This window comes from Chaetura pelagica, unplaced genomic scaffold (genome assembly GCF_000747805.2).
Source record: "Chaetura pelagica isolate M959 unplaced genomic scaffold, ChaPel_1.0 scaffold248, whole genome shotgun sequence".
Taxonomy (NCBI): domain Eukaryota; kingdom Metazoa; phylum Chordata; class Aves; order Apodiformes; family Apodidae; genus Chaetura; species Chaetura pelagica.
Genome location: NW_009954309.1, coordinates 2,034,948 through 2,044,596, shown reverse-complemented (window position 1 = coordinate 2,044,596; position 9,649 = coordinate 2,034,948).

The following is a 9,649-nucleotide window of genomic DNA, read 5'->3' as shown; positions in this document are numbered from 1 at the left end:
GAATGCAGGATGGACCGGTGATGTGGGGGCTATGAATGATAACATACCTGTGACTGAGCAGCACACCAGTCTGATTGTCTCATGGCTTCTCTAATGACCTGTGCTCATGACTCCTCTCACTCTTGTGGAAATTCTTTTTGTCTCTGTTCAAGCTCATCCCTGAACCAGCCTTTGTGGCTAAGGTTTAGCTTTCTGCACCCATTATTTGTTGTCTGTTCCCACTTAAATTGCCAGTCTTCATGCCATATGGCTCACTTAGTAGATAAACAAGCCAGTGTATGTGGTGTAAATATTTCATACAAGTTAGACTGCAAATGAGGAATTTATTGAATTCTAGTTGAATACTGCTCTAAAGGACTTCACCCTGAAGCTTTTGAATGATTTGATTTTTAATTACTGTAGCAAAGCTTTAACTTGCCCTTTAGTAAGACTGTCTAAGATCTATTGGGATGTTATAAATAGCAACGAAAGACCCAGCTCTTTTTTCAGGCAGTGGATCATGAAAGATGTCAGGTTTAAGAATACTATGTGATCTAAATGATATAATGGAAAACTCTAGGCAACTTTCAGTGCACTTTCAACCTAATACCCTCAGTTCAAAGCTTAAAGCCACAAAGGCTAAAACAACAACCCCTCTCTCCCATGAATGTGCTCTGGGAACAGGACCATTTTATTAAAGTAAATTATTACAGATACTATAAAAGGATGTATCTCAAAGCTCATCCCTTGGATGTACTTTTCTGTATGTGTACATTGAGTTAACTTGCTGACAGATTTGCCCAGAAATGCATGTGGGAAGGAGAGGATTGTCCTAATACTTCTTTTAAAACACCTTGAGGGTAACATGGCCCTGTCTGTTTCGTGAACCCTGCCCTTTCCACAGCCTGCTTTAACCTGCCTCTGGAAACAGCTGTGGGAACAGAGGTGTTTATTTGGTGCTAAGGAGTCAATGGGGGAAGAAAAAAAATTAAGGAGGGGATGGATGAGTTCCAAGCTTGTCTGTTTTGTAGAAATCTGCAGTAAGGCTTGGTCAAGATCCAGGTCAGATACAGGAACATATTTCAATCTTGTTTTAAAAATGTGCATTTAATTCCCTCATCTTCCAGAGCTCAGTGTTAAATGTTATTTTTGTTTTGTTTAAGGAAAGTTCCCAGGTATTCATGACTGAGCACAACTCTGATACAGTGATGGGGGGCAGGGGGTCCTGGGGCAGTGCCTGCAGAGAGACTGAAATCACAGGGCATTGCTGAGAGGGAAGGTGAGGGAAGTAATATTCAGACCAGCCAAAGAGAAGATCAAAGTTGAGCAGTTTGTGAAACAGTGATGTAGCCTTAGGCAAGGTGCTAACATCTGTGCTTGTAGGTTGTGCCCGGAAAAGTTCTAGCTCATATATCTGAGGGAAGAAATTGTTCCTAGTACTGGGTGGTAGGGATCCTGTGAGGGCAGTACTGGAGCACACAAATACGAGGAGCATCTGTTAAGAGTTTAACTCGTGTGCATTTTGGTGCTGTTGAAATTTAGGCTTCTCGTTCGACTGTTGGCTTCTGAAGTTAAACCCTGTGGCTGAGGTGGGCAAGGAATATTTCCAGGGAGAAGTGGTTTGGTCCAATCTGCCTTTGAGAGGCCAAATGATGTCTGCCTGGGCTGGTGCAAAAACCCACTTGGAGTTTGCTCTTGGAAGCAACAGTAACTCCCTGATGGAGGGAGGTGCAGCCATGTGTGCTGGGGTGGACTGTTGAGGCATGGCTTTGTCTTGTTTGAACTGGACACGCAGCTGCTTTGGCTTTCTTGGGATTTAGCCACACAGGATTTGCTGCCTAGTGTGAGCAGTAAGTGCTGTGAAATGGGGATCTTGGCAGGTGGCTGGGGCTGTGTTTGCAGCTGAGGTACTGACCTGATACTGTCTTTGCCCTGTCTGGTGTTGGACAGGCAGGGATTAGTGTGAGTTTTATAATCTTTTGTTGCTTCCCCTGGGCACACACAGCTTCCAAGCACTGCCGGTGCAAGCAATGCCAGGTTTGGAAAGCAAACATCCTGGAAGCTGTGCTTGCTGGCAGGGAGCTGGTGAGCCACAACTACCCAGAGTAGCTCCATGGTCCCTGCACCAGCTGGGAACGTGCACTTCTGAATGCACACTGAATTCCTGGCCTTGTTTCAGTTGCAGAAATAAGAGTGCAGAGGTGGGGAGGAAGAGTTCACTTCTCAATGTGCCATTGGTAACAACGGCGAGTTGTGCTCACAAGAGGATTCCTGTCACCTGGTGGAGAAGAAAGTGAGGATGTATCTTGTCAGAAATCCCAACAATGTGTTTCTTCCAGAGAGGCTTGTTTTTCTCTTCCTGAAGCCTGAGGGTGTTTGAGTAACAGCCTGGTATGCTGTGTTGACTGCAGTATTTCACTGTCACCATTGGTGTGGCAGGCCAGGCTGCTTGAATACCTTCTTCCACCAGGGATTTCCCCATATCATGTTGTAATACTTTTTGACACTAAAAGCAATGTCTGCAAAATGTTTGTCCAACCCCCACAGAGCTCAGTGGTTATTCCACATGTAATCATTCCATATGTAACCTGGAGTGTTGGTGGGACTCCCAGTGTGGTGTCTGCAACTCAGAGGGTCTCCAGGTTGGATGAAGAGTGGAAAGAAATAAATGTTTTAGTGATCTGTGTCGTATGTGCTTGGAATGATCTTTTGGCAGAAATGTAATTTTGTTTCCAGTAATTTGAGGTTATAGATAGGATTACATCTCCCAGCCAGAGAGACATTAATCAAGAAATAGGCCTCTTAATCCTCCTTTCAATTTTAATGAAACACTAAAAATGCCTTTCACCAGGGGATGTCAAGTATCAGTTGTGCTTTGATTAACATGCTTTTGTGACAGGTTTACTGTTGTACCATGTAGCAAGTTACTCAGCAACCTAATTTAAGCTGTCTGTCAAGTGAAAGCAAGTACAAAGAGAGCATTATTTTCTCATTGGATTTGCAATAACAGACTTGTGTATCTACAAACATGTTTGGTTTTTTCAATGCTAGTTACTCTGCACTCGTCGTGACATTTTTAACCTTCAGAATAAATGGGGAAAGGCTGGACGTGACACAAATCACACTCTCCTCTGAATGGCAATTAGGAAAGAGATAAGAAATCGGAAATGTTGTTGCAACTGATATAAGCTAAGCACTTGCCTTGCTCACAGCAAAGTGGAACTTGGCCCAATTCTGCTGGAGGATCATGGGTGTAAGTCAGCAGCAATTGAGAGGACCATTGGGCCCTGAATCTCTAATCCCCTCTTTTCCTCTCCCCCTTCTGAAGTCAAAACACATTTTCAATGGAGGCTTTGTGGTTTGAGTTGCATTTGGCTTCTTATCTGCTCAGTTCTTTCTAGTGTGGCTTGATTATATTAGATATGAACTTCCTTGTGGCTGGAAGCCAACCCTAGACAGCCTCTTCTCTCTCCTAGTTTCTGAAACCTGACAGGGGAATGCAAAGCCTTTTCACAGGAGTCAGTTTATTTTTAGAGAAGTTCTTTTTCATGCCTTTTAAAAATTGACCTCTTGAAAAATAATGACTCGATCATCTCAAAGTAGAATATAGCTGGAGTTTGGAGTCTTCCAGCAAATGCAGCCTCTTCCAGCTAATACACCACAAAACCCCTCAGGCTGCACTCACCAACCTGACACCCACCAAGTATTAACAGCTCAGTTAACTGAGAGAAGTTTTCTGTGTGAGTGGGTGCGATTGCACTCTACAGACTCAGAATATGGATTAAAAGCTTCACAGTGCACTGCCTTGTATGTTGACTGCTCTGTGGATGCAAGAAATCAATTACAAGATGCTCTTTTCCCTCTGCAAAGTTTACAAGTGAAGTCTCAATCTTATTCTGATGACTAATTGTCACCAGGAACCTTTGGCATCACACACCTTGCTTGGCTTGCTAGAGGGAAGGGCTGGTGGGGTTGCAATGCCTTGAAGAAAGGATGTTAGGTGCTCTGTAGAAGTCCTCTCTGAACAGGGGTGTTTTTCTCTCTGGGAAGGACATCTTGGTGAGGTACGCCTGGATTTCCAGTTAGTTGGGTCCCCTCACTGCTGGCAGGAGAAGTTTTACAGGAAGGAGGGCATGTTCTTGCCTGTCACATTACCTCTATACATTGTGGTGACCTGAGAGGATGTTCAGGAGCCATTTGTAACATCTTAATGACCATATTAGCACCTCTAATTGTAAATGACAGGGCAATTAGTTTCAGAATAGCAGCTTGAATTATGTTTGCCCTGCTAAAGTGACAGAATATTCATTACTATAATAAGAAAAAAGAAATAATCTCCTTGGTATTTGTCCCTCTGAGGAGGGTGGCCTGGATGTTCCTGTCTGCTTTCAGTTTCTTTTAAAAAAATGCAAGTTTGGGTCCAGCTCTTGCCAGAAATGCTCAGCTGTCAAACTTACTTATTCCATGAAAAACACTTATGGCAAGTGTGTGTCTGTTCTGCCTCTGAATTGATTCACAGTGCAGAAGTCTAAGAGTGAGAAAGTGACTCAATCTTAATTTCTATCAGGCCAAAAAATGTTGAGGCCCCTTGGCTGAGTCCCAAAATAAGATGAGGGAACCTGCTGATATAACCAAGGTGCATATAATTTAGAGTCAGAAACTGTGCTGGAGGTTGTATCAGGTCTGAAAGCTGCTTAGTATTTATACTACTCTTGTGCCTGAGGTCTCATCTAGAAGCAGAGTTGTTTTTCTGGAGGAGACTGTCTCAGAAGAGCCAGTCCCAGATGTGAAGACTTTGCATTCTTCACTAAGACAGTGAAAACCTGAGGCAGCAGACAGAATGAGGGCACATAGACTGTTGTTACATTTCTGACACTCTACAACAGATTTCACTACTATTATGCAAGTAATAGCATGTGCAGTTTGACTTTGGCCTTCGGTGGAAGCTGCCAAGTAGTGGGTCTGCCTTCAGACACTTGTGAGAATTGGGTTTGAAACCCTGAAACAAGCTTGCTTCAACACATTGGTTTGGTTGCCTGCTCACTCTGTCTCTTTCTCAGGTCACAGGTAACAAGTACTAATTTTTCCAGTGTGTATCACCTGGTATTTCAATCACAGATCTGAGGGGCACTCATGGAGCTGGGGGTCTGCTCAAGGTATGGCAGTGGGGCTGAGTGAAGGGCAGCCCTTCCCAACCACCTTTGTGTGGTGTCAAACAACTTGAAGTTTGAAGCCAGGATCTGATTTCTCAAGCTTTCTACTTCATGTCTTAAGCAATGAACATCCTGGCAGCTTGAATGAGGTGGCACTGGATTTTTATTTTTTTTAATAAATACATCTGAAAGATGACTAGTGAGGTTGTCACTGTTTCAAAAATAGCTTCACTCCTAAGTGAAAGCTGTTGTTGCAGATGTGTTTTAGCTCAGTGGAAACATCAGGACTGCAATTAGGACTGCAAGATCATGGCATCTTTCTAAGCACAGTGGGAGACAGATGGGTAAGCTGCCAACTTGATGCAAAAACAATAAGAACAAATGAGCTTTTTAAAAATAGAACAATTGCATTTGGAAAGAAGGTTGGAGGGGGGTAAACTGGAGAGGGAAATAATTCTCCCATGATCCTGTCCTGGCTTTTATATGAAACAAAACATGTTGCAACATTGTCTTCGTTAGCAATGAAGTGACAAACTGGAGTGCTTCCAGAATGGCTGGCTCCAAACTGCTGTCATATTGACCTGAAATGTCAGCTGCTATTATGTTCTGCTGACCACTGATTGCTTCCAGAGTAGTGTTTTCCTCTGTGAAATGAAAGAAGTTTCATCTCACTGATCTCGGTGCCTCCTGGTGTTTGTGAAGTATGATAGTCATGGGAAATGATAGTGCCTTTATTTTAAACCACTTCTCAGTTCAAGTGAAATGAATTGTTAATCTTGAAGCTATTTATACTGTGAGAGTGTTTTTTGTAAGAACTTGCTCATCTAGAAATCTTCCACTTCACCTGCTTATAGCCAGCAAACCAAGGTGTTAAGTACCTCTAATTTATTTCCCCACCTTCACTCACACGTAGACAGAGTTGGACATAAATGTTGATACCACACCTTGCAGGCAAACTTTCAACATTTTCTATGGAGCTAGGCAAAAAGCATGGATATGGGGAAGGGGTTCTTCTGGTAGCAGCAATCAATGTTCTGTGATCAAGTTTCTAATGACATGATGGAAAGTGTGCTTTGTTTTAGTTTTTAATCCTCTTTACAAGACAGGAGCATATTCAGGTAATATTTTATTTCACGTAATGCAGGCTTAACATCATGTTAAAATGTTATGAAAACCACTTGCTCTTTAATTTTCAGGGAAATGAACTACGTGCTCTGTAAGGTCTTTTCAATCTTGCTCTTCTAAAAACCTGTGTAATGTATTTTATTCATACTCCTATAGTCTGTTTCTGTAGTTATTACTTGAAAAGGATTCTCCCAAGCAAAAGTGAAGGAAGTAGGAGTATATGTTTTGAAAAGACAAGCAGGTCTTTTATCTGCTGAAGACCAGAGTGAAATATTCTGACCAAATAAATAACTAAATTATCTGTAAAATGTAGGAAAAATCTTAGGGATATTTTTCAGAGACAGATATTTCCTCTACTGGAAAGATCCCAGCTGTTGGGTTGGGCAGAATTGGATTGCCTTACTTTTTGAGATAACTGCGCTACAAGAGGAAATGTGTTTGGAAGTTATGGAAGTGGGCAACGTTAGTAAGGTGTTACTGGGCAAATGAGAAACCCACCCTTACACTTCTACTAATTCCTGTTTTTTTTTTCCTGTTTTCTCTGAGAACTTTTCTTCTGTGGGAGTGATCTTTAAGCACAGCCAAGTCAGTCTGGGGGCTTTCCCAATATCTAGGTGGGACTAGATGGACTCTGAGGAGATAGATTTGCACCACAGCCAGTACCTGTTCAGGTACTGTTTTCCTTCTTTCAGGTTCCACTCAGTGCTTGTATTTCTTTCATTTCTGAAAGAAGTAGAAACAATGAGTTTCCTAAAAGAAGAAAGAAGTGTAAAGGTTTCTTGTTTTCTCAAGAAGTTTTGACTCTCCTCTATATAGTGTGCATTAAGAATCAAAAGATGAAACTGCAGCACTTTGGCTACTACTTCTGTACAGTGAAGTCTCTGACAATTTTGTTCATTCAGACTCCCTCTCTCTATTACCTCCCAATTAAAATAAAATTCAGGTTGTGGAAGGACCAAAAGCTTTTATGAGTATCAGGCTGTTTACTTTTATAGGCAGTTTGCTCCATTCTATCCAATCAATTATTAAAAACAATAAAAACCATTTCTTATTTTCTGCAGAATTTTTATCAGTTCCTAAAGGAATGTTGAAGTATCCCAAATACAGACAAAACCAGCTCCTTGTTGGGGAAGTAGATGGAGACTTGAATATTGGCAAGACAACAAAAAAAGGTTTCATACTTGCTGTGCTTGTTATTTCTGAATGTTGAGTGGGCATTAGGGAAATAGTTGGGGTGGATGCTTTCAAGATCAAATCCATAGCATGAAACACAAAAGCAAATAGTCCCCTAATAGGTGTGAGAGTGATCTGTATGGAGAAAAGTAGCAATGCCTCAACCATCAGGAGCTTTCAGCAGAAAGACAGATGTTCAAAGGGTCTGGTGCCTGGGACACCCAACCGACAACTCGGGATGTTTTTCTTGCATACAGACCATGACTTAGCAGCAGTTTTGATGCCTGAATTTCTCACCTATCCTGAGCCCTGGCATGACTGTCAGCACATTCATGAAGTGAGCAGCCCAGCTTCTGGGCAGGATGTGGAGTCATCTCTGTGCCCAGCCCTGGTCCCTGCCTGGCTTCCCACTCTGCTCTCCACAGCCACGGTGGAGGTGGAATTCTCCCTTCTGATTAATGCTAGAAAAGATGCTCTTGGCAGCTGGCTTCCCAGTGCTGAGCAGAAAGGGATTGGGACCTCACTTCCTAGGGGGAAGATTGAATATCCTTATAAACAATAAAACCTTTTTATTTCCTACCTGGTGCACCTATTAGTTTGCTAAGCAAGTTCTTTCTCCTAAGTTTTCCACCTCTAGCAGTTCTGTCTTCATTTTTAGCCATAATTTTTGATGATTACATCCTTCAGGTCTGGGAGCCCATCTATACCATATATTATATATCATATCAGAAGTATGATCTTCCTAATGTGAACAAAATAATTAACAGCTGTCCTTAGTATGAGCCTGGGAACCTTTATGGGCTTGGGGAGAATTTGGGATCCTGCTCTGTGCTGGCAGAGCAAATGATTTGTACTGGGACTTTTATTATTTGCTAATGCTCCCTTGGGGGGCCTCCTGTAATACCAGATACTGTAACAAATTGTTACAGCTCTGAGCTGTTTGGGATAGTCAGAAAAAAGAATTTTTAAAGGTCTTCATTTTTTCACCTAATTTTCCCTGGCAGTGGGTTACAGGTGCACCTGTGTTAGTACTGATGCTATTTTGGGTCAGAAGCAGCATTTGAGATATTATTTTATTTTTTTTCCATTTCAAATTACTTTGTTGGAATGAAATGGGTGCAGCTTCTCTTGTCATTTGCCAAGCTAGGATGGCAGAGAAAGCTTGGCTGTTTTTCACCACTTTGCTGAGGAGAAATCTGTTTCAGGTGGTGGCTGCTTTTATTACTGCAGTAATCCAGGGGGAGTGGAACAGCACTAAGGGCTGGATCCTGTGTGCAGGGTTTCAGGAGATGTTGTGCTCTTGATGGTAAAGGGAGCACGGAGGAATAAGAGACAACACAGCCAGAGCAGCTGCACAAAGGGCTGTGCAGAGCCTGCTGGGTTATGCCTGAGTGGAGATGCTTCCCAAGATGAAGGTGCTCCTGATGAATGAAGCCATGACTATCTGGTAGCCTTTGGAGAAGGCCACCAGCTAGCAGGTGTTTCCAAAGGACCCCAGAATAACACTGTTTACAGAATTTGCAGGTGATTGAAACATTAGCAGGCCAACTGAGTCAGAGACACAAAATGATTTTACAGCTGCTGGGATCATTCTTGTGAATCTGCAGGGGTCTGCTCATTTGGAATTTCATTCTTCAGAGTAGAAATAGCAACTCTTACTATGAGTCAGGGCTCACACATAGCAGAAGGCAATTAGGGCTTTGGTAGCTGTTGTAAACAGGAGTCTGTGCAACAAGCAGGAGTAGATTGGAGGGCACCTGCTGCAGCCCAGGTCACTGCCCAGCAACAGGCATGATTGCTTTCCTGAAGCCTCAGGGAGCCTTGGTTGGAGTCCATCCCCTGTTTTCCTCCAGTCTGGTTACTTGCAAGTGTGCTCTTGAGATACTCTTTACCTTTCAAAGGGACTGAAGTCTTCCAGAGGATCTGAAACAAACAGCCCTCCCAAGCCACTTCCCAGGAGAGGGCAGCTGCTCAGCTGCCTGTAGTAACATTCCCCTGAAGTATCTGCCCTGCAAACTATGCATGAAGGGCATCAGGAGGAATGATCTCCCTTCTCTGGGAACAAGGGCTGCCTGTACAGCAAAGCTTTAGAGATGTATTTCTGCTCTCTCTCTGGTTCCAGATAGTGGCCCTTTTGTTTAAATGTGATACAGGTGAACAGATTCCCCAGAGTGCATGTCCCATCCTGGGTTTTCTCACAGTCTACAGAGCCAGCAGGA